This window comes from Lolium perenne, chromosome 2, assembly GCF_019359855.2.
Source record: "Lolium perenne isolate Kyuss_39 chromosome 2, Kyuss_2.0, whole genome shotgun sequence".
NCBI classification, from domain to species: Eukaryota; Viridiplantae; Streptophyta; class Magnoliopsida; order Poales; family Poaceae; genus Lolium; species Lolium perenne.
The window spans coordinates 245,442,429-245,466,022 of record NC_067245.2 but is presented as its reverse complement, the minus strand read 5'-3'; positions in this window follow the sequence as shown (position 1 = coordinate 245,466,022).

The following is a 23,594-nucleotide window of genomic DNA, read 5'->3' as shown; positions in this document are numbered from 1 at the left end:
TAGAAGTCTCTGTAAAAAAATCAAAAAAATCTGCAAATTTACGTGCGTGATCCTCAGATATGTACGCAACTTTCATTAGTTTTGAGTTTTTCCGTTTGAGCAAGTTAAGTGCCCCTTCCAGGTTCGTCTTTACGGACTGTTCTGTTTTTGACAGATTCTGCCTTTTATTTCGCATTGCCTCTTTTGCTATGTTGGATGAATTTCTTTGTTCCATTAATGTCCAGTAGCTTTGTGCAATGTCCAGAAGTGTTAAGAATGATTGTGTCACCTCTGAACATGTGTATTTTTATTGTGCACTAACCCTCTAATGAGTTTGCTTGAAGTTTGGTGTGAAGGAAGTTTTCAAGGGTCAAGAGAGGAGTATGATATACTATGATCAAGAGGAGTGAAAGCTCTAAGCTTGGGGATGCCCCGGTGGTTCACCCCTGCATATTTTAAGAAGACTCAAGTGTCTAAGCTTGGGGATGCCCAAGGCATCCCCTTCTTCATCGACAACATCATCAGGTTCCTCCCCTGAAACTATATTTTTATTCAGTCACATCTTATGTGCTTTGCTTGGAGCGTCTGTTTGTTTTTGTTTTTGTTTGAATAAAATGGATCCTAGCATTCATTGTGTGGGAGAGAGACACGCTCCGCTGTTGCATATGGAAAAATATGTCCTTAGGCTTTACTCATAGTATTCATGGCGAAGGTTGAATCTTCTTCGTTAAATTGTTATATGGTTGGAATCGGGAAATGCTACATGTAGTAATTCTAAAATGTCTTGAATAATTTGATACTTGGCAATTGTTGTGCTCATGTTTAAGCTCTTGCATCATATACTTTGCACCCATTAATGAAGAAATACATAGAGCTTGCTAAAATTTGGTTTGCATATTTGGTCTCTCTAAAGTCTAGATAATTTCTAGTATTGAGTTTTGAACAACAAGGAAGACGGTGTAGAATCTTATAATGTTTACAATATGTCTTTTATGTGAGTTTTGCTGCACCGGTTCATCCTTGTGTTTGTTTCAAATAAACCTTGCTAGCCTAAACCTTGTATCGAGAGGGAATACTTCTCATGCATCCAAAATCCTTGAGCCAACAACTATGCCATTTGTGTCCACCATACCTACCTACTACATGGTATTTCTCCGCCATTCCAAAGTAAATTGCTTGAGTGCTGATGGCGTGTAACTCACACGTTCGTTGGGAACCCCAAGAGGAAGGTATGATGCACAGAGCAGCAAGTTTTCCCTCAGAAAGAAACCAAGGTTTATCGAACCAGGAGGAGCCAAGAAGCACGTTGAAGGTTGATGGCGGCGGGATGTAGTGTGGCGCAACACCAGGGATTCCGGCGCCAACGTGGAACCTGCACAACACAACCAAAGTACTTTGCCCCAACGAAACAGTGAGGTTGTCAATCTCACCGGCTTGCTGTAACAAAGGATTAACCGTATTGTGTGGAAGATGATTGTTTGCGTAAAACAAGAGAACAAGTATTGCAGTAGATTGTATGCGATGTAAAGAATAGGACCGGGGTCCACAGTTCACTAGAGGTGTCTCTCCCATAAGATAAATAGCATGTTGGGTGAACAAATTACAGTCAGGCAATTGACAAATAGAGAGGGCATAACAATGCACATACATGATATGATGAGTATTGTGAGATTTAATTGGGCATTACGACAAAGTACATAGACCGCTATCCAACATGCATCTATGCCTAAAAAGTCCACCTTCAGGTTATCATCCGAAACCCTTCCAGTATTAAGTTGCAAAACAACAGACAATTGCATTAAGTATGGTGCGTAATGTAATCAATAACTACATCCTCGGACATAGCATCAATGTTTTATCCCTAGTGGCAACAACACATCCACAACCTTAGAACTTTCGTCACTGTCCCGCATTTAATGGAGGCATGAACCCACTATCGAGCATAAATACTCCCTCTTGGAGTTAAGAGTAAAAACTTGGCCAGAGCCTCTACTAATAACGGAGAGCATGCAAGATCATAAACAACACATAGGTAATAGATTGATAATCAACATAACATAGTATTCTCTATCCATCGGATCCCGACATACACAACATATAGCATTACAGATAGATGATCTTGATCATGTTAGGCAGCTCACAAGATCCGACAATGAAGCACATAAGGAGAAGACAACCATCTAGCTACTGCTATGGACCCATAGTCCAGGGGTGAACTACTCACTCATCACTCCGGAGGCGACCATGGCGGTGAAGATTCCTCCGGGAGATGATTCCCCTCTCCGGCAGGGTGCCGGAGGTGATCTCCGTAATCCCCGAGATGGGATTGGCGGCGGCGGCGTCTCAGTAAGGTTTTCCGTATCGTGGCTCTCGGTACTGGGGGTTTCGCGACGAAGGCTTTAAGTAGGCAGAAGGGCAACGCGGGGGGCCACACGAGGGCCCCACACGCCAGGGCCGCGCGGCCTAGGGCTGGGCCACGCCGCCCTGTTGTGGCGGCGCCTCGTGGCCCCACTTCCTTTCCCCCTCGGTCTTCTGGAAGCTTCGTGCAAAAATAGGACCCTGGGCGTTGATTTCGTCCAATTCCGAGAATATTTCCTTTGTAGGATTTCTGAAACCAAAAACAGTAGAAAACAACAACTGGCTCTTCGGCATCTTGTTAATAGGTTAGTGCCGGAAAATGCATAAATACGACATATAATGTGTATAAAACATGTAGATATCATCAATAATGTGGCATGGAACATAAGAAATTATCGATACGTCGGAGACGTATCAGCATCCCCAAGCTTAGTTCCTGCTCGTCCCGAGCAGGTAAACGATAACAAAGATAATTTCTGGAGTGACATGCCATCATAACCTTGATCATACTATTGTAAGCATATGTAATGAATGCAGCGATCAAAACAATGGTAATGACATGAGTAAACAAATGAATCATAAAGCAAAGACTTTTCATGAATAGTACTTCAAGACAAGCATCAATAAGTCTTGCATAAGAGTTAACTCATAAAGCAATAAATCAAAGTAAAGGTATTGAAGCAACACAAAGGAAGATTAAGTTTCAGCGGTTGCTTTCAACTTATAACATGTATATCTCATGGATATTGTCAATGTAAAGTAATATAACAAGTGCAATATGCAAGTATGTAGGAATCAATGCACAGTTCACAGAAGTGTTTGCTTCTTGAGGTGGAGAGAGATAGGTGAACTGACTCAACATAAAAGTAAAAGAAAGGTCCTTCAAAGAGGAAAGCATCGATTGCTATATTTGTGCTAGAGCTTTTATTTTGAAAACATGAAACAATTTTGTCAACGGTAGTAATAAAGCATATGTATTATGTAAGTTATATCTTACAAGTTGCAAGCCTCATGCATAGTATACTAATAGTGCCCGCACCTTGTCCTAATTAGCTTGGACTACCGGGATCATCGCAATACACATGTTTTAACCAAGTGTCACAAAGGGGTACCTCCATGCCGCCTGTACAAAGGTCTAAGGAGAAAGCTCGCATTTTGGATTTCTCGCTTTTGATTATTCTCAACTTAGACATCCATACCGGGACAACATGGACAACAGATAATGGACTCCTCTTTAATGCGTAAGCATGTAGCAAAAATTAGTGTTCTCATATGAGATTGAGGATATATGTCCAAAACTGAAACTTCCACCATGATTCATGGCTTTAGTTAGCGGCCCAATGTTCTTCTCTAACAATATGCATGCTCTAACCATTAAGTGGTAGATCTCTCTTACTTCAGACAAGACGGACATGCATAGCAACTCACATGATATTCAACAAAGAGTTGATGGCGTCCCCAGAAGCATGGTTATCGCACAACAAGCAACTTAATAAGAGATAAAGTGCATAAGTACATATTCAATACCACAATAGTTTTTAAGGCTATTTTGTCCCATGAGCTATATATTGCAAAGGCGAATGATGGAAATTTAAAGGTAGCACTCAAGCAATTTACTTTGGAATGGCGGAGAAATACCATGTAGTAGGTAGGTATGGTGGACACAAATGGCATAGTGGTTGGCTCAAGGATTTTGGATGCATGAGAAGTATTCCCTCTCGATACAAGGTTTAGGCTAGCAAGGTTATTTGAAACAAACACAAGGATGAACCGGTGCAGCAAAACTCACATAAAAGACATATTGTAAACATTATAAGACTTTACACCGTCTTCCTTGTTGTTCAAAACTCAATACTAGAAATTATCTAGACTTTAGAGAGACCAAATATGCAAACCAAATTTTAGCAAGCTCTAGGTGTTTCTTCATTAATGGGTGCAAAGTATATGATGCAAGAGCTTAAACATGAGGACAACAATTGCCAAGTATCAAATTATTCAAGACATTTTAGAATTACTACATGTAGCATTTCCCGATTCCAACCATATAACAATTTAACGAAGAAGATTCAACCTTCGCCATGAATACTATGAGTAAAGCCTAAGGACATATTTGTCCATATGCAACAGCGGAGCGTGTCTATCTCCCACACAATGAATGCTAGGATCCATTTTATTCAAAGAAAACAAAAACAAAAACAAACCGACGCTCCAAGCAAAGCACATAAGATGTGACTGAATAAAAATATAGTTTCAGGGGAGGAACCTGATGATGTTGTCGATGAAGAAGGGGATGCCTTGGGCATCCCCAAGCTTAGACGCTTGAGTCTTCTTAGAATATGCAGGGGTGAACCACCGGGGCATCCCCAAGCTTAGAGCTTTCACTCTCCTTGATCATATTGCATCATTTCCCTCTCTTGATCCTTGAAAACTTCCTCCACACCAAACTCAAAACAACTCATTAGAGGGTTAGTGCACAATAAAAATTAACATGTTCAGAGGTGACATAATCATTCTTAACACTTCTGGACATTGCATAAAGCTACTGGACATTAATGGATCAAATAAATTCATCCAACATAGCAAAAGAGGCAATGCGAAATAAAAGGCAGAATCTGTCAAAACAGAATAGTTCGTAAAGACGAATTTTAAAATGGCACCAGACTTGCTCAAATGAAAATGCCCAAATTGAATGAAAGTTGCGTACATATCTGTGGATCACGCACGTAAATTGGCATATTTTTCTGAGCTACCTACAGAGAGGCAGGTCGAAATTCGTGACAGCAAAGAAATCTGTAACTGTGCAGTAATCCAAATCTACTATGAACCTTACTATCAAAGACTTTACTTGGCACAACAAAACACAAAACTAAGATAAGGAGAGGTTGCTACAGTAGTAAACAACTTCCAAGACTCAAATATAAAACAAAAATACTGTAGTAAAATAAACACATGGGTTATCTCCCAAGAAGTTCTTTCTTTATAGCCATTAAGATGGGCTCAGTAATTTCAATGATACTCTCGCAAGAAATAAGAGTTGAAGCAAAAGAGAAGAAAATAAGAAACACTTTTAAGTCTAACCCACTTCTTATGAAAAGGAATCTTGTACACAAATAAATTCATTAAGAACAAAGTGACAAGCATAGAAAGGCAACACAAGCGCAACTTCAAGATTCTCAACATAAAGAGGGGAAACTTAATATTATTAAGATGCATATAACCATGTTTCCCTCTCTCATAATAACTTTCAGTAGCATCATGAACAAACTCAACAATATAAGTATCACATAAAACATTCTTGTCATGAGCCACATGCATAAACTTATTACTCTCCACATAAGCATAATCAATTTTATTAGTTGTAGTGGGAGCAAATTCAATAAGATAGCTATCATTATTATTATTCTCATCACCATAATCATCATATGTAGGAGGTATATTGTAATCATAATTAATTTTCTCCTCAATAGTAGGTGGACTGAAAATATCATATTCATCATTGCAAACATCATATATAGGAGGTAAAGTATCATCAAAGTAAAATTTCTCCTCCATGCTTGGGGGATTAAAAATATCACAACTAGCTTCCCCAAGCTTAAATTCTTCCATAGCATTAGCAACAATGGTATTCAAAGCATTTATACAAATAACATTACCATTAGCATGCATATAAAGTTCCATAGGTTTTTTAATTTTCTCTTCAAACACCTCATGTCCTAACTCAAGATAAAGTTCATAAAGATCTCTCATTTTGTTGTTGTTTTCCATTAAGCCTAACTAGTGAAGTCACACAACTTAGTGTTCTCAGGAGTATTCATTTTAACAGTAGTAAATAAAACAAACTAGATAAAGTAAATGCGAGTAACTAATTTTTTTGTGTTTTTGATATAGAGAACAAAACAGTAAATAAAGTAAAACTAGCAACTAATTTTTTTGTGTTTTGTTTAAGTGCAGCGAACAAAAATAGTAAATAAAGTAAAGCAAGACAAAAACAAAGTAAAGAGATTGGATTGTGGAGACTCCCCTTGCAGCGTGTCTTGATCTCCCCGGCAACGGCGCCGGAAAAAGAGCTTGATGGCGTGTAACTCACACGTTCGTTGGGAACCCCAAGAGGAAGGTATGATGCGCACAGCAGCAAGTTTTCCCTCAGAAAGAAACCAAGGTTTATCGAACCAGGAGGAGCCAAGAAGCACGTTGAAGGTTGATGGCGGCGGGATGTAGTGCGGCGCAACACCAGGGATTCCGGCGCCAACGTGGAACCTGCACAACACAACCAAAGTACTTTGCCCCAACAAAACAGTGAGGTTGTCAATCTCACCGGCTTGCTGTAACAAAGGATTAACCGTATTGTGTGGAAGATGATTGTTTGCAGAAAACAGTAGAACAAGTATTGCAGTAGATTGTATGCGATGTAAAGAATAGGACCGGGGTCCACAGTTCACTAGAGGTGTCTCTCCCATAAGATAAATAGCATGTTGGGTGAACAAATTACAGTCAGACAATTGACAAATAGAGAGGGCATAACAATGCACATACATGATATGATGAGTATTGTGAGATTTAATTGGGCATTACGACAAAGTACATAGACCGCTATCCAGCATGCATCTATGCCTAAAAAGTCCACCTTCAGGTTATCATCCGAACCCCTTCCAGTATTAAGTTGCAAAACAACAGACAATTGCATTAAGTATGGTGCGTAATGTAATCAATAACTACATCCTCGGACATAGCATCAATGTTTTATCCCTAGTGGCAACAAGACATCCACAACCTTAGAACTTTCTCACATCGTCCTGCATTTAATGGAGGCATGAACCCACTATCGAGCATAAATACTCCCTCTTGGAGTTAAGAGTAAAAACTTGGCAAGAGCCTCTACTAATAACGGAGAGCATGCAAGATCATAAACAACACATAGGTAATAGATTGATAATCAACATAACATAGTATTCTCTATCCATCGGATCCCGACAAACACAACATATAGCATTACAGATAGATGATCTTGATCATGTTAGGCAGCTCACAAGATCCGACAATGAAGCACATAAGGAGAAGACAACCATCTAGCTACTGCTATGGACCCATAGTCCAGGGGTGAACTACTCACTCATCACTCCGGAGGCGACCATGGCGGTGAAGAGTCCTCCGGGAGATGATTCCCCTCTCCGGCAGGGTGCCGGAGGTGATCTCCAGAATCCCCCGAGATGGGATTGGCGGCGGCGGCGTCTCAGTAAGGTTTTCCGTATCGTGGCTCTCGGTACTGGGGGTTTCGCGACGAAGGCTTTAAGTAGGCGGAAGGGCTACGCGGGGGGCCACACGAGGGCCCCACACGCCAGGGCCACGCGGCCTAGGGCTGGGCCGCGCCGCCCTGTTGTGGCAGCGCCTCGTGGCCCCACTTCCTTTCCCCCTCGTTCTTCTGGAAGCTTCGTGCAAAAATAGGACCCTGGGCGTTGATTTTGTCCAATTCCGAGAATATTTCCTTTGTAGGATTTCTGAAACCAAAAACAGTAGAAAACAGCAACTAGCTCTTCGGCATCTTGTTAATAGGTTAGTGCCGGAAAATGCATAAATACGACATATAATGTGTATAAAACATGTAGATATCATCAATAATGTGGCATGGAACATAAGAAATTATCGATACGTCGGAGACGTATCAAGTGCTACCTTTAAATTTCCATCATTCGCCTTTGCAATATATAGCTCATGGGACAAAATAGCCTTAAAAACTATTGTGGTATTGAATATGTACTTATGCACTTTATCTCTTATTAAGTTGTTTGTTGTGCGATAACCATGTTCCTGGGGACGCCATCAACTCTTTGTTGAATATCATGTGAGTTGCTATGCATGTTCGTCTTGTCTGAAGTAAGGGCGGTTTTCACAATCAAATGGTTTGAGTATGCATACTGTTAGAGAAGAACATTGGGCCGCTAACTAAAGCCATGAATCATGGTGGAAGTTTCAGTTTGGACATAAAACCTCAATCTCTTATGAGAATATTAACTGTTGTTGAATGCTTAAGCATTAAAAGAGGAGTCCATTATCTGTTGTCTATGTTGTCCCGGTATGGGTGTCTAAGTTGAAGAATGATCAAAAGTGAGAAATCCAATGCGAACTTTCTCCTTAGACCCTTGTACAGGCGGCATAGAGGTACCCCTTTGTGACACTTGGTTGAAACATATGTTATGCAATGATGATCAGTGTTAACCCAAGCTAATTAGGACAAGGTGCGAGCACTATTAGTACACTATGCATGAGGCTTGCAACTTGTAAGATATAATTTACATGATACATATGCTTTATTACTACCGTTGACAAAATTGTTTCATGTTTTCAAAACCAAAGCTCTAGCACAAATATAGCAATCGATGCTTTCCTCTTTGAAGGACCTTTCTTTTACTTTTATGTTGAGTCAGTTCACCTATTTCTCTCCACCTCAAGAAGCAAACACTTGTGTGAACTGTGTATTGATTCCTACATACTTGCATATTGCACTTGTTATATTACTTTACATTGATAATATCCATGAGATATACATGTTATAAGTTGAAAGCAACCGCTGAAACTTAATCTTCCTTTGTGTTGCTTCAATACCTTTACTTTGATTTATTGCTTTATGAGTTAACTCTTATGCAAGACTTATTGATGCTTGTCTTGAAGTACTATTCATGAAAAGTCTTTGCTTTATGATTCATTTGTTTACTCATGTCATTACCATTGTTTTTGATCGCTGCATTCATTACATATGCTTACAATAGTATGATCAAGGTTATGATGGCATGTCACTCCAGAAATTATCTTTGTTATTGTTTACCTGCTATGACGAGCAGAACTAAGCTTGGGGATGCTGATACGTCTCCGACGTATCGATAATTTCTTATGTTCCATGCTACATTATTGATGATATCTACATGTTTTATACACATTATATGTCGTATTTATGCATTTTCCGGCACTAACCTATTAACAAGATGCCGAAGAGCCAGTTGCTGTTTTCTGTTGTTTTTGGTTTCAGAAATCCTAGTAAGGAAATATTCTCGGAATTGGACGAAATCAACGCCCAGGGTCCTATTTTTGCACGAAGCTTCCAGAAGACCGAGGGGGAAAGGAAGTGGGGCCACGAGGCACCGCCACACTAGGGCGGCGCGGCCCAGGTCTTGGCCGCGCGGCCCTAGCGTGTGGGGCCCTCGTGTGGCCCCCTGCGTTGCCCTTCCGCCTACTTAAAGCCTCCGTCGCGAAACCCCTAGTACCGAGAGCCACGATACGGAAAACCTTACTGAGACGCCGCCGCCGCCAATCCCATCTCGGGGGATTCAGGAGATCGCCTCCGGCACCCTGCCGGAGAGGGGAATCATCTCCCGGAGGACTCTTCACCGCCATGGTCGCCTCCGGAGTGATGAGTGAGTAGTTCACCCCTGGACTATGGGTCCATAGCAGTAGCTAGATGGTCGTCTTCTCCTTATGTGCTTCATTGTTGGATCTTGTGAGCTGCCTAACATGATCAAGATCATCTATCTGTAATTCTATATGTTGTGTTTGTCGGGATCCGATGGATAGACAATACTATGTTATGGTGATTATCAATCTATTACCTATGTGTTGTTTATGATCTTGCATGCTCTCCGTTATTAGTAGAGGCTCTGGCCAAGTTTTTGCTCTTAACTCCAAGAGGGAGTATTTATGCTCGATAGTGGGTTCATGCCTCCATTAATCTGGGACAGTGACAGAAAGTTCTAAGGTTGTGGATGTGCTATTGCCACTAGGGATAAAACATTGATGCTATGTCCAAGGATGTAGTTATTAATTACATTACGCACCATACTTAATGCAATTGTCTGTTGTTTGCAACTTAATACCGGAAGGGGTTCGGATGATAACCTGAAGGTGGACTTTTTAGGCATAGATGCATGCTGGATAGCGGTCTATGTACTTTGTCGTAATGCCCAATTAAATCTCACTATATTTATCATATCATGTATGTGCATTGTCATGCCCTCTCTATTTGACAATTGCCCGACTGTAATTTGTTCACCCAACATGCTATTTATCTTATGGGAGAGACACCTCTAGTGGACTGTGGACCCCGGTCCTATTCTTTTACATTGAATACAATCTACTGCAATACTTGTTTTACTGTTCTTCGCAAACAATCATCATCCACACTATACATCTAATCCTTTGTTACAGCAAGCCGGTGAGATTGACAACCTCACTGTTTCGTTGGGGCAAAGTACTTTGGTTGTGTTGTGCAGGTTCCACGTTGGCGCCGGAATCCCTGGTGTTGCGCCGCACTACATCCCGCCGCCATCAACCTTCAACTTGCTTCTTGGCTCCTCCTGGTTCGATAAACCTTGGTTTCTTTCTGAGGGAAAACTTGCTACTGTCTGCATCACACCTTCCTCTTGGGGTTCCCAACGGACGTGTGTTAATTGCACGCATCAGCGGGATCTACGGCAATTCCTCATGCAGACAAGATATGTCCCAGGAATCCTACTTCCTTCAGCCAAAACTCACATTTGCTGAACTTAGCATATAGCTGATGTTCCCTAAGGGTATCTAGGACTGCTTCCAGGTGTTGCTCATGTTCTTCTTCAGACTTGGAGTAGATTAGGATGTCATCGATGAAAACAACGACAAACTTATCTAAGAAGTTCATAAAGATCTTATTCATGAGATTCATGAAATAAGCGGGGGCATTGGTCAATCCAAATGACATGACATTGTACTCGTAAACATATCTGGTGGTAAAGGCAGTTTTGGGAATGTCCGATGCACGAATCTTCAGTTGATGGTATCCAGTCCTGAGATCAATCTTCGAGAATACTATGGCACCGGTCAGCTGGTCAAACAGGTCTTCTATCTTTGGCAAGGGGTATTTGTTTTTGATGGTGACGTCGTTAAGCTTACGATAATCCGTACATAAGCGACTGGCACCGTCTTTCTTGTCCACAAACAAAACTGGGGATCTCCAAGGCGACGCACTTGGTCGAATCAGACCTTTGGCTAGTAATTCATCCAGTTGCTTCTTCAGTTACACTAGCTCTGCTGGGTTCATGCTATAGGCTCTCTGGGCTATAGGTCCGGTTCCAGGGATTAACTCAATGATAAACTCGATATCTCGATCTGGGGGCATACCGGGTAGACCCTCAGGAAACACATCAGGGTATCGACAGACGACCCTGATCTGATCCAAGGTTGGCTTGGCTACACTCTGGTTGCAGGTAAACTTTCTGGGTAGTCTTTCAGATACATGTTCTACTATGATACCGGTGCTACTGGTCATGGTGATGGCTTTCTTGGCACAGTCAATCATTCCATGATGTTTGGCCATCCAATCCATACCCAGTACTATTTCCAAACCTTTGGTTCCCAGAATAATTAGGTTGGCATAGAAATCTACTTCATGTATTCTGATGGGTACATTTTTGCAAAATTTTCTGGCTTTGGTGGTTGATCCAGGAATTTGAACTATCATAACATGTTTCAAACTGATAGGTTGAATTTTACTTGTGGATGCAAAGTCTTCGGTGACAAAAGAATGAGATGCTCCGGAATCAAACAACACTCTGGCAGGTACTGAGTTGACAGGAAACATACCCAGTACAACATCTGGTGCTTCCTGGGCTTCTTCGGCGTTCATGTGGAAGAGGCGACCGTTGCGATTATTGGGGTTGTTGGGGGTGAACTTCTTGCCGGTGGAGACGCGGCGTTGCTGCTGAGCAGGTGCAGCAGTGTTGCCGGCGAGCTTGGCGAGCCTCTTGGGGCACTCGTTGGAGTAGTGTCCCACTACACCACACTCATAGCAAGTGATGGTGGTCTTGTCCTTGGTTGCAACGGGGATGGCGTTGCTCCCAGTCCTTGGAGCGGTGTTGGTGTTGTTGTTGTTGGTGTTGGGGGCTCGCATTGGGGCGCGGTTGAAGTTGTTGGTGTTGTTCTGGTAGTTGTGGTTGTTGTTGGGATGGCCTCCTGGCCTGGGGTTTCCCCCACTCCGGTTCTGAAAACCCGGGCGTGAAGTCTGCATCTGGGGCTTGTTGTTTCTGGGGGCAAAACCTCCGCTTGAGCTGGGGCAATACTTTGGAGTATTGCTGGGCCCACTCTGGCGCATCATGCGGCGTTTGCGGTTCTCATTGGCTTGGTTCAACTTGCCTTCCATCTGAATGGCGGAGTCCACTAGGGCTTCAAGGTCGGCGAAGGGGATGTTGACGAGGACAGTCTGCATCTCATCATGCAGTCCGTTCAGGAATCTCTCCTGCCTCTTCTCAGTGGTGTCGGTCTCGTCGGGGGCATACCTTGACAGTGTAAGGAACCTGTCGCGGTATTCTACCACCGTCATCCTTCCTTGCTTGAGTTCGCGGAACTCATCCCTCATCTTCTTGATAAGACCCGGGGGCACATGGTACTTGCTGAACTTGAGCTTGAAATCTGCCCAAGTCATGACTTGACCTCCGTTCATGGCACGGGTGCTAGTCCACCAGGCTCGGGCTGGTCCGGCAAGGTAGTGGGTTGCAAACAAGACCTTCTCGTTGGCTTCTACTCCGGCTACTTCCAAGTTTTTCTCCATAGTCTGGAGCCAGTCGTCGGCGTCGAGGGGTTCTTCAATCTTGCTAAACACTGGAGGGTTGGTGTTCTGGAAGTTCTTGAGCTTAGATCCGGGATGATCATGATTCCCATGGCCTTGGTTAGCAAGGTTTTGCAGTGCGGCGATGTTGGCTTGACGTTCAGCTCTTTCAGTCTCCCTGTCAGCCAGTAGGGTTTGCAGCAGTTGCATCAGGGCATCGTTGTTGGTGCGATTGGGAGGGGCCATCTGAATATACAGGAGATTATGAGATGAGAGGGAAATTTCTATAGTTTATTTTGAGTAAGTTCAAAAACTATTAAAACTTGAATGCTTTTGATGACAAACACAAACATTCATTCCTTCATTCAACATAACACATTACAACTAACATCCAACACTTCCCATGGTTTTAAGAACCATTCTCATGCTACGATACAAGGGACGGTGATACAACTCACACCTACATCAGTGATCAAGTGCAACTACCCTCATCATCAACGTCGATGGGAACGACATCGTCAGGTCCTGGCTCCAGGAACGCGTAATCCTCCTCCTCAGTGAACTCGTCCTCCTCAAAGTCATCATCGTCACTCAGGAAGGCTCCTCCTCCCTGAATGTTGATACCTGCCTCGTCTTCCTCCATCTCTCTCAGCTGGTCCTCCTGGGCCTTGACAGTGGCCTCCAATGATGCTATCTGGGCGCGAAGGCGCACAATAGTAGCAACCCTCTTGGCACGCTGCAGGCGAAGCTTGTTGCGGTCCTTGGACAGCATCTTGATAGCATCGGCATGAGTGGCCAGTGCAGGGTGAGTCTGGTTCGCGTACGCACGGGAGTTGTCTAACTCCTTCTGAGTGTGGTACAACATGACATCCAGATGCTCAGCATGGTGCCTCATCTCCGGGTGCGGCTGCAGCTCCATAGGCACTCCCATAGCATCACCCCATGTGCGAAGCGAGACGCAAGTAGGCGCACCATGTTCTGTCCACAGAGGCGCGCAAGTGCCTCCTGAAGGCCACGTGCGAGTCCATCGAGCCAGTTGCTCTCGCGGAAGGAGAAGAGGATCCTCTCCGAGGTGGGAGGCTCCATCTTGCCCCTCAAGTCGGCGGTGATGATCCACTGCAACTCTCCTCCAGCCTGGTCGTTCACCTGAATCCCATGGAACTCAGGGTGCGGGCGTCCAAGGAAGTCCGAGACAGCGTCGAGGTCGTGCTCGAAGATCAAACTCCCTCCGTTCCCAAGTTGATAAAACTTGGCGTTGATGGGTGATACGTCTCCGACGTATCGATAATTTCTTGTGTTCCATGCCACATTATTGATGTTATCTACATGTTTTATGCACACTTTATGTCATATTCGTGCATTTTCTGGAACTAACCTATTAACAAGATGCCGAAGTGCCAGTTGCTGTTTTCTGCTGTTTTTGGTTTCAGAAATCCTAGTAAAGAAATATTCTCGGAATTGGACGAAATCAACGCCCAGGGTCCTATTTTGCCACGAAGCTTCCAGGAGACCGAAGAGGAGACGAAGTGGGGCCACGAGGCGGCCCAACCCTAGGGCGGCGCGGCCTGGCCCCTGGCCGCGCGGCCCTATGGTGTGGGCCCCTCGTGCCGCCTCCTGACCTGCCCTTCCGCCTACTTAAAGCCTCCATCGCGAAACCCCCAGTACCGAGAGCCACGATACGGAAAACCTTACTGAGACGCCGCCGCCGCCAATCCCATCTCGGGGGATTCAGGAGATCGCCTCCGGCACCCTGCCGGAGAGGGGAATCATCTCCCGGAGGACTCTACGCCGCCATGGTCGCCTCCGGAGTGATGTGTGAGTAGTCTACCCCTGGACTATGGGTCCATAGCAGTAGCTAGATGGTTGTCTTCTCCCCATTGTGCTTAATTGTCGGATCTTGTGAGATGCCTAACATGATCAAGATCATCTATCTGTAATTCTATATGTTGCGTTTGTTGGGATCCGATGAATAGAGAATACTTGTTATGTTGATTATCAAAGTTATGTCTATGTGTTGTTTATGATCTTGCATGCTCTCCGTTATTAGTAGATGCTCTGGCCAAGTTGATGCTAGTAACTCCAAGAGGGAGTATTTATGCTCGATAGTGGGTTCATGTCTCCGTGAATCTGGAGGAGTGACAAGAACCTCTAAGGTTATGGATGTGCTGTTGCCACTAGGGATAAAACATTGGTGCTATGTTCGAGGATGTAGTCACTGATTACATTACGCGCAATACTTAATGCAATTGTCTGTTGTTAGCAACTTAATACCGGGAGGGGTTCGGATGATAACTTTGAAGGTGGACTTTTTAGGCATAGATGCATGCTTTGGATAGCGGTCTATGTACTTTGTCGTAATGCCCAATTAAATCTCACTATACTCATCATAATATGTATGTGCATGGTCATGCCCTCTTTATTTGTCAATTGCCCAACTGTAATTTGTTCACCCAACATGCTGTTTATCTTATGGGAGAGACACCTCTAGTGAACTGTGGACCCCGGTCCAATTCTCTATACTGAAATACAATCTACTGCAATACTTGTTTTACTGTTTTCTGCAAACAATCATCTTCCACACAATACGGTTAATCCTTTGTTACAGCAAGCCGGTGAGATTGACAACCTCACTGTTTCGTTGGGGCAAAGTACTTTGGTTGTGTTGTGCAGGTTCCACGTTGGCGCCGGAATCTCTGGTGTTGCGCCGCACTACATCCCGCCGCCATCAACCTTCAACGTGCTTCTTGACTCCTACTGGTTCGATTAAACCTTGGTTTCTTACTGAGGGAAACTTGCCGCTGTGCGCATCACACCTTCCTCTTGGGGTTCCCAACGGACGTGTCAACCACACGCATCAAGCAAATTTCTGGCGCCGTTGCCGGGGAGATCAAGACACGCTGCAAGGGGAGTCTCCACTTCCCAATCTCTTTACTTTGTTTTTGTCTTGCTTTATTTTATTTACTACTTTGTTTGCTGCACTAAATCAAAATACAAAAAAATTAGTTGCTAGTTTTACTTTATTTGTTATCTTGTTTGCTATATCAAAAACACAAAAAAAATTAGTTACTTGTATTTGCTTTACTTATTTCATCATGTTTCCTCCTAAGTTTGTTCTTAAAGATGTACCGGTAGGCCGAGGGTCTATCCTTGGGAAAGATAATATAGAAGATTTTTTCACTCATATTAGTACGGTTGAAGATTTTGAAGATAGACACTTGGTAGAACTTGCTCCTACTTATGAAATTGCTGTTGCTTCTTTAGTACACGCGTTAGAAGCTAGATTTGTTAATCTTAATCCTGTGATTCAACATATGTTTCTTACACTCAGTGATATGGAAGAAGGAGAAAAGAAAGATTTTGTATTAGAAACCCTTCTTAAAGAATTTGGGGGAATAGCGAGAGAGGCTAGAAAAGTCTTCACTAAATATAATATGCTAGGCTCTTATACCAACTTTGCCAGTACCCTTGAGAAGATGGAAAAGGATAGACAAAAGTACACTAATGAAGTTAATTATGAGGGGGATATTAAAACATCAATACCTTGCAAGCTCTTGGAAATGTGTGAGGCACTAGAAAAGAATTTTGATTGGATTGTTCCTGAAGATTTGTTTGATGAGAGTAGCAAGCCCAAGACTAATGAAAATGGAGCCTCTGAAACTCACATAGAAAAGATAAAATGCATAGTTGAGAAAACTCCACACCCCGCTGAAGATGCACCACCCTTTGATAATACTTGATACACACTTTCTGCGCCTAGCTGAAAGGCGTTAAAGAAAAGCGCTTATGGGAGACAACCCATGGTTTTTACTACAGTACTTTGTTTTTATTTTGTGTCTTGGAAGTTGTTTACTACTGTAGCAACCTCTCCTTATCTTAGTTTAGTGTTTTGTTGTGCCAAGTAAAGTCGTTGATAGTAAAGTTCATACTAGATTTGGATTACTGCGCAGAAACAGATTTCTTTGCTGTCACGAATCTGGTCAAAATTCTCTGTAGGTAACTCAGAAAATTATGCCAATTTACGTGAGTGATCCTCAGATATGTACGCAACTTTCATTCAATTTGAGCATTTTCATTTGAGCAAGTCTGGTGCCTCGATAAAATTCGTCAATACGAACTGTTCTGTTTTGACAGATTCTGCCTTTTATTTCGCATTGCCTCTTTTGCTATGTTGGATGAATTTCTTTGATCCATTAATGTCCAGTAGCTTTATGCAATGTCCAGAAGTGTTAAGAATGATTGTGTCACCTCTGAACATGTATATTTTGATTGTGCACTAACCCTCTAATGAGTTGTTCTAAGTTTGGTGTGGAGGAAGTTTTCAAGGATCAAGAGAGGAGTATGATGCAACATGATCAAGGAGAGTGAAAGCTCTAAGCTTGGGGATGCCCCGGTGGTTCACCCCTGCATATTCTAAGAAGACTCAAGCGTCTAAGCTTGGGGATGCCCAAGGCATCCCCTTCTTCATCGACAACATTATCAGGTTCCTCCCCTGAAACTATATTTTTATTCCATCACATCTTATGTGCTTTTCTTGGAGCGTCGGTTTGTTTTTGTTTTTGTTTTGTTTGAATAAAATGGATCCTAGCATTCATTGTATGGGAGAGAAACACGCTCCGCTGTAGCATATGGACAAGTATGTCCTTAGGCTCTACTCATAGTATTCATGGCGAAGTTTCTTCTTCGTTAAATTGTTATATGGTTGGAATTGGAAAATGATACATGTAGTAAATTGCTATAATGTCTTGGGTAATGTGATACTTGGCAATTGTTGTGCTCATGTTTAAGCTCTTGCATCATATACTTTGCACCCATTAATGAAGAAATACATAGAGCATGCTAAAATTTGGTTTGCATATTTGGTCTCTCTAAGGTCTAGATAATTTCTAGTATTGAGTTTGAACAACAAGGAAGACGGTGTAGATTCTTATAATGTTTACAATATGTCTTTTATGTGAGTTTTGCTGCACCGGTTCATCCTTGTGTTTGTTTCAAATAACCTTGCTAGCCTAAACCTTGTATCGAGAGGGATTACTTCTCATGCATCCAAAATCCTTGAGCCAACCACTATGCCATTTGTGTCCACCATATCTACCTACTACATGGTATTTCTCCGCCATTCCAAAGTAAATTGCTTGAGTGCTACCTTTAAAATTCCATCATTCACCTTTGCAATATATAGCTCATGGGACAAATAGCTTAAAAACTATTGTGGTATTGAATATGTACTTATGCACTTTATCTCTTATTAAGTTGCTTGTTGAGCGATAACCATGTTCACTGGGGACGCCATCAACTACTCTTTGTTGAATATCATGTGAGTTGCTATGCATGTTCGTCTTGTCTGAAGTAAGAGAGATCTACCACCTTATGGTTAAGCATGCATATTGTTAGAGAAGAACATTGGGCCGCTAACTAAAGCCATGATCCATGGTGGAAGTTTCAGTTTTGGACAATATCCTCAATCTCATATGAGAAAATTATTAATTGTTGTTACATGCTTATGCATAAAAGAGGAGTCCATTATCTGTTGTCTATGTTGTCCCGGTATGGATGTCTAAGTTGAGAATAATCAATAGCGAGAAATCCGATGCGAGCTTTCTCCTTAGACCTTTGTACAGGCGGCATAGAGGTACCCCTTTGTGACACTTGGTTAAAACATGTGTATTGCGATGATCCGGTAGTCCAAGCTAATTAGGACAAGGTGCGGGCACTATTAGTATACTATGCATGAGGCTTGCAACTTGTAAGATATAATTTACATGATACATATGCTTTATTACTACCGTTGACAAAATTGTTTCATGTTTTCAAAATCAAAGCTCTAGCACAAATATAGCAATCGATGCTTTTCCTCTATGGAGGACCATTCTTTTACTTTCATTGTTGAGTCAGTTCACCTATTTCTCTCCACCTCAAGAAGCAAACACTTGTGTGAACTGTGCATTGATTCCTACATACTTGCATATTGCACTTATTATATTACTCTATGTTGACAATATCTATGAGATATACATGTTACAAGTTGAAAGCAACCGCTGAAACTTAATCTTCCTTTGTGTTGTTTCAATACCTTTACTTTGATTTATTGCTTTATGAGTTAACTCTTATGCAAGACTTATTGATGCTTGTCTTGAAGTACTATTCATGAAAAGTCTTTGCTATATGATTCACTCGTTTACTCATGTCATATACATTGTTTGGATCGCTGCATTCACTACATATGCTTTACAAATAGTATGATCAAGGTTATGATGGCATGTCACTCCAGAAATTATCTTTGTTATCGTTTTACCTGCTCGGGACGAGCAGAACTAAGCTTGGGGATGCTGATACGTCTCCGATGTATCGATAATTTCTTGTGTTCCATGCCACATTATTGATGTTATCTACATGTTTTATGCACACTTTATGTCATATTCGTGCATTTTCTGGAACTAACCTATTAACAAGATGCCGAAGTGCCAGCTGTCAAGTTTCTGCTGTTTTTGGTTTCAGAAATCCTAGTAAAGAAATATTCTCGGAATTGGACGAAATCAACGCCCAGGGTCCTATTTTGCCACGAAGCTTCCAGAAGACCGAAGAGGAGACGAAGTGGGGCCACGAGGCGGCCAAACCCTAGGGCGGCGCGGCCTGGCCCCTGGCCGCGCGGCCCTATGGTGTGGGCCCCTCGTGCCGCCTCCTGACCTGCCCTTCCGCCTACTTAAAGCCTCCATCGCGAAACCCCCAGTACCGAGAGCCACGATACGGAAAACCATCGAGACGCCGCCGCCGCCAATCCCATCTCGGGGGATTCAGGAGATCGCCTCCGGCACCCTGCCGGAGAGGGGAATCATCTCCCGGAGGACTCTACGCCGCCATGGTCGCCTCCGGAGTGATGTGTGAGTAGTCTACCCCTGGACTATGGGTCCATAGCAGTAGCTAGATGGTTGTCTTCTCCCCATTGTGCTTAATTGTCGGATCTTGTGAGCTGCCTAACATGATCAAGATCATCTATCTGTAATTCTATATGTTGCGTTTGTTGGGATCCGATGAATAGAGAATACTTGTTATGTTGATTATCAAAGTTATGTCTATGTGTTGTTTATGATCTTGCATGCTCTCCGTTATTAGTAGATGCTCTGGCCAAGTTGATGCTAGTAACTCCAAGAGGGAGTATTTATGCTCGATAGTGGGTTCATGTCTCCGTGAATCTGGAGGAGTGACAAGAACCTCTAAGGTTATGGATGTGCTGTTGCCACTAGGGATAAAACATTGGTGCTATGTTCGAGGATGTAGTCACTGATTACATTACGCGCAATACTTAATGCAATTGTCTGTTGTTAGAAACTTAATACTGGAGGGGGTTCGGATGATAACCTGAAGGTGGACTTTTTAGGCATAGATGCATGCTGGATAGCGGTCTATGTACTTTGTCGTAATGCCCAATTAAATCTCACTATACTCATCATAATATGTATGTGCATGGTCATGCCCTCTTTATTTGTCAATTGCCCAACTGTAATTTGTTCACCCAACATGCTGTTTATCTTATGGGAGAGACACCTCTAGTGAACTGTGGACCCCGGTCCAATTCTCTATACTGAAAGACAATCTACTGCAATACTGTTTTACTGTTTTCTGCAAACAATCATCTTCCACACAATACGGTTAATCCTTTGTTACAGCAAGCCGGTGAGATTGACAACCTCACTGTTTCGTTGGGGCAAAGTACTTTGGTTGTGTTGTGCAGGTTCCACGTTGGCACCGGAATCTCTGGTGTTGCGCCGCACTACATCCCGCCGCCATCAACCTTCAACGTGCTTCTTGACTCCTACTGGTTCGATTAAACCTTGGTTTCTTACTGAGGGAAACTTGCCGCTGTGCGCATCACACCTTCCTCTTGGGGTTCCCAACGGGCGTGTCAACCACACGCATCAATGGGTTCATTCGGCTCCATCTGAAAGCGAATTGGGGGAGTAAGTTAGAGAGTGAACAAGTGTGGCAAAATTTTAAGTAGATTCAAATAAGAAAGAGCATGATTCATCAAATTTCGAAAAAGCCTCAAAGACAAGAGTGTGAGTAAATTTTCATAAATATTCTCTTCATTTTGATTTCAAAGTTAGGTTTTTATGAACGCCCATTCTAACTAGGGTTTTCTAAGGTAAAACAATGGCTCTGATACCAACTTGTCAACACCCGGATTTTTAAGTCCAGATGCCTATTATGTCATTCATCGCAATCCCAGGATAATGTTGTTGCGAGGCATAATAGTCGAATATCATAGTCATCATTTATTACAAGCCATATTGTCTTACAACTTGAATCACATGATTCATATTACACAAATAGTTGATCTATCGATCAACGAAAAAACAGAAGTTCATAGCGGAAGCGTAAAGATAAAGGGACTCTCTAGTCCACAGGCCAACGCTTGACGTCAGAAAACTCCTAGTTGTCGTAGGCGTCCTGCTGGTCATCTCCTTGGTAGTTCTGTTCATTTTCATACTCTGGCCATTTGAATAGCCAGGGACAAAGCCGTAAGTACTTTAAGTACTTGCAAACTAATACTAAGGTAAGTGCTAACAACTTGAGTAAGGGGTGCTAAGCTATAGTTTAATTTGCATAAAGCCAGTTTTAGTTCACAAGTGTTGGATAAAAGATTTATTCATGTGCTAACTAACTCAAGTGGGAACATTAGTGTCATTCCCACAACATTTGTTGTAATTCAACAAGTCACCAAGTCACCATTCATTTCACCAACATTTTCAAAATCTGACACCGGAAACTGTATGGCCTTTCCAACCGTCCGTAACCATGGACACGGCTATTCGAATAGATTTACACTCTGCAGAGGTTGCACACTTGTGCCACAACATTTGATTTCATCCGTCGGAATAACCCCGAATCATCGTAACACAGTACGCGGATCATCAACCATAACCTTTCACTTACAAATCCTAGTATGAGCACCTCTCCCCATGAGCTTGGCCTCCCAGTGAAGACCAACTGTCAACCTGGGAACTGCACAGGGCTTGGCCGTACAATTCACCTCAATTCACATCATTTCTCAACAACGGAGGCAGCCTCGGCATAACCCCTATGATGTGTGTTCAGAGGGAACCCATACTAAGAAGTATAAATTTCCAGTTAAGCCCTACCCATAATCAGGTATTGTGGGGTACTCAAAAATTGGAAAGGTATCGCATCCAAACCAATCTCAGTTTTTATATCAAAAATCGCTATCTTCTCTTGTTCATAATCATCTTCCAAGCTCATTCAATGAAATGATTCATCATTCCAAGGTTTCAAATTCAATTCAAGTCACATGTTCCCATCTAGAGTAGTCAAGTTTTAATATTTAGCACTAGCACTAATCATAAGGGGTGCTATCTTGCTTGACTAGCTTGAGACTAACTTTGCTACTCTAGTAACCTTATTCACTTCGACCAAGTTAAATTACTCTTTGAAATCAACAAGTAAAACTTGTAAGGTAAAAACTTGGGACAGGCTTGTGATAAGAAGGTAAAAATCATGGTGCCTTGCCCCAAAGAGGCTTTGCACTTTGCAAGAGTATTAGCTTGCCTTGGTAGTTCTCAAGGTTCTCTTCTTCCTCCTCTTGGTAGAATCCTTCCTCCTCTTGGTATTCTCCGGTGCTAGCGTCTAAATTTGAATACGAGGTATAATCACTCAACAAGCTCAAGAGCTATACTAAGCACATCATTATTTCACACAAACTATGCTAAGCACACACATAACATAATTAGGTGCATGGGTTTTCTTTATTGAAGAAAAATAATTTCCTCTCATTACATATGTAGATAATAGTTTCCATTTAATTCTTGAGGAAAATAATTTCCTCTCATGGAATCTTCTTAAGATTTAATTTCTCAAATAATCATACATGAATTCAGGTTAACCTAGGTCAACCATTCATGATCATCATTTGAGAAAATGATTTAAATGAGGTAGACCACCTCATACCATTTAATAACTCTAACACATGATTTAAATCTCCAAGTATTTCATCTAAGAGTGTTTGGACCAGGGGTTCAAACATCACATGAATTCACTTGGGACAAAATTTAAATGAAGTAAAATACTTCATATGAATTGCATAATAGTTTTGGACAATATCACTTAAGTAAACTAGTCATATTGTCCATTATTTAAACTAGGCCATGATCATCCAGAGTGACCACACCATTTTATTACAGAAACAATTAGTGCAAGTTAAATGTGAGCTATTAGAGTTGGAATTAACTAAATATCATTTTTGGTTGATTTTTAATATTTATTTGAATGTGCAAAAGTCCCTGACTTAATCTTTTTATAATTTTACTTCTACAACAGATCTTGAGGTGAGACCAGTGGCAAGTTGTAGAACTTTTCAGTAGCTTTCCAACAATATAAATTTTGTCAAATTTGGCCAAGCCAAACAGATTCTATTGAATTTCAAAGTCAGGGCCAGTATTGAAATTGGTTTGAAATTATTTAAACAGGATTTAAATAAAAGGGCCGGCGGGAAACGCTAACGGGCCAGGTTTTCAAACTAACGGCCTGCTCAGCCCAACAATGCATCCAGTGCGAGTGGGCCGCCTGACAGCGTGGGACCCGCATGTCAGCGGCTCTTTAAACCCGAAACGGTATGGAGCATTGCGGTGCGTTGGATTAGAACGAGATCGAACGACACAGGGCCATCGTCGTCTCCGGCGAG